Genomic DNA, 3,045 nt, shown 5'->3' with positions numbered 1-3,045 from the left:
GTACTGTTGGTCATATTGCTCGCAATTGTCCAAATCAGCATTTGTACCTTGAGATCTCGTCCTCGTGATGATAATTGGAATGTAAACAAAGACAAAAAACGGGCTGATCTTAAAAGGAATAAACATGTTTTCAATAAAAATAAAACAGGAACTTTTACGAATCCGAACATGGCTAAGCCAAGATCGGGTTCGTCAAAGGCTTCATCTGGGTCTTCGAGTAATTTTAGACGGAAACCCAAACGATCAAATTCAAATAAAAACGTTTCAAAATCACCTGTAAAACTTTCTAAACCTAACTATCAATGGGTGCCCAAGAATCTAAACGTCCAATCATCTCAATCTTCTGAAAGTGCATCTAGTAATGAACCAAATTCAAAATTTGAAAAAGGAAAATTTGTTGTTAACAATGGAAAACCTAGTGTTGTTATGACCTGGGTTCCTAAATCTTATTAATCTCGCGCATTGTGCAGGAACAGCTGCGGAGGAATGTCGTCAGACCCTGGTATGTCGACAGCAATTGTTCCAGGCAAATAACCGGAGACATCTCCCAACTGCTCAACATTCATACTTTTAATGGGGGCTATGTTTCCTTCGCGGGAGGAGATGGAGGAAAGATCACGCAGAGGGGAACCATCACAAATGGAGTGCTGAGTCTTATGAGCGTCAACTACGCTCCCGAGTTAAAGCATAGCTTGTTGAGTGTCTCTCAAATATGTGACAAAGGCTATTCTACACACTTCACAAATAAAGAATGTCTTATCTTAAAACCCATAATCATCATCCCAGAAGATTGGATATTGGTGAAATCAAAGAGAGATGGAAATGCTTACATCATCGACATGAATCATAATATCCCAGAACAAGTCACCTGTCTCTTCTCTAAAGTCTCCGAACACAATGCGATGCTTTGGCATCGTCGTCTCAGCCATGCGAATGCTAAAAACCTGAATCGTCTTGCCAAAAACGAGATCATGCGTGGCCTTCCTGTCAAAGACTTTATCACCCTTAAGAAATGTGTGGCGTGTGCTCAGGGCAAACATCATCGCAAGCCCCATTTACCAATGGTTGTTAATTCAATCAACAAGGTTCTCCAGTTGTTACACATGGGCTTATTTGGTCCTGGCAATGTTCTCAGCATCAACAAAAGTTCATACTGCCTGGTTGTGATAGATGACTACTCGCGGTTCACATGGGTTTTCTTCCAATCCAACAAGAGTGGGATCTCCGACTTTATCAAGAAGTTTGTGGTGATGATTGAGAATCAAACAATTGAGAAGGTGAAAGCGCTCAGAACAGATAATGGCACAGAATTCAAGAACGCTGTTCTGGATCAGTTTTGCGCAGAAAAGGGGATAGTGCGTCAATATAGTGTCGTTCGGACACCTCTAAAAAACGGTGTTGCTGAATGGCAGAACTGTACATTGATAGACGCCGCAAGGACGATGCTCTGTGATTCAAAATTACCGGTCTTCTTTTGGGCAGACGCGATCAACACTTCATGCTACGTCTAGAATCGTGTCCTGATCAACAAATCCCAGATGAAGACCCCATATGAAATTCTGTATAATCACAAGCCATCAGTTGCTCACTTCCGAATTTTTTGATGTCCTTGCACCCTTCTTCACCTCGAATCCAACCCCAAATTCAACTCGAAAGTCGATGATTGTTACTTCGTGGGATACGCCGCACGAACTACTTACAGAGTCTACAACAAGAAAACCAAGCAGATTATGGAATCTTTCGATGTGTGCTGGCTGGAGGAGAATGAGACAGACGCCCGAGTCGGTCCTGACTGGTTAGTTGATTACTCTTCTTTGTTTAAATCATTTTATGTGTTTTCAGATGATGTGTCAGGTTCTTGCTCAGGTTCGAAGGTTTTGATTCAAGATGAAGAAGAAGATGTTGTGTACAGACCACCTTCGGTGACTCCTACGACTCCTGTGGTGGATGAAGTTGTTCCAAGTACTCCTTCAGATTCTCCAAATCAAAGAATCAATCATGATGCTGATGCCACTCCTCTTACTCCTGTTGAAAGAGACTTCATGTCCAGAGATACTTTCGCTGCCACTCAATCTTTCATGGAGCTTCTCTTTCCCAAGACAATAGAAAATGAGTATGTGGCTAGCACCTCTAACGGTACTGGATCGTCTGAGGCGACTGATTCAGCAAATGATCGACTCATCAATATCAACAACCTTCCTATCACACTCAATGATATCATCCATGAGATCTCAACGAGACTTCAACGAGATCATCCAATAGACAACTTCATTGGTCAACTAGGCGACGGAGTTCGAACGAGAAGTCAGAGTGGTGACGTAAATACATGTCTCTACTCTTGCTTCATCTCTCGGATAGAGCCAAAGAATGTAGAAATGGCGCTGAATGAGCCTAGTTGGGTTGATGCAATGCATGAAGAGCTGAATCAATTTGAGAAATTAGTTGTTTGGAAGCTGGTTGAACTGCCCAAAGGAAAGAAGTCACTAGATACCCGCTGGGTGTTTCGTAATAAACAGGACGATTGCGGGGTAATTGTGCGAAAAAAAGCTCGTTTGGTTGTTCGTGGGTTTCGGCAAATTGAAGGACTTGACTACACTGAGGTGTATGCTCCTGTAGCGCGCTTTGAAGCTATCTGTATCTTCCTGGCTTATGCCTCCTACATGGGGTTCACCGTTTATCAAATGGATGTTAAGACTGCCTTTCTTTGTGGAGCTGTGAAAGAGGAGATTTATGTTGATCAACCTCCTGGTTTTGTCAACTCCAAATTTACAAATTATGTCTACAAATTAGACAAGGCTTTGTATGGGTTGCATCAGGCTCCTCGAGCTTGGTATGCTACTCTCACAGATCATTTTCTCGAGCATGGTTATACCAGAGGCATGATCGATCAGACGCTCTTCATCAAGCATGTGGATGGCGATCTAATTCTTGTTCAGATCTATGTCGATGATATCATTTTCGGTTCAACGAGTCAATAGCTATGCATAGTGTTCGAGACTATTATGAAGAAGAGATTCGAGATGAGTATTTGGGGGAAATGAAAAT

Source organism: Lactuca virosa, chromosome 4, assembly GCF_052849685.1.
Source record: "Lactuca virosa cultivar CGN04683 chromosome 4, Lactuca_virosa_CGN04683_v6, whole genome shotgun sequence".
In the NCBI taxonomy this organism is placed as follows: Eukaryota; Viridiplantae; Streptophyta; class Magnoliopsida; order Asterales; family Asteraceae; genus Lactuca; species Lactuca virosa.
The sequence above is the reverse complement of the archived record's forward strand: the minus strand, read 5'-3'. Positions refer to the sequence as shown.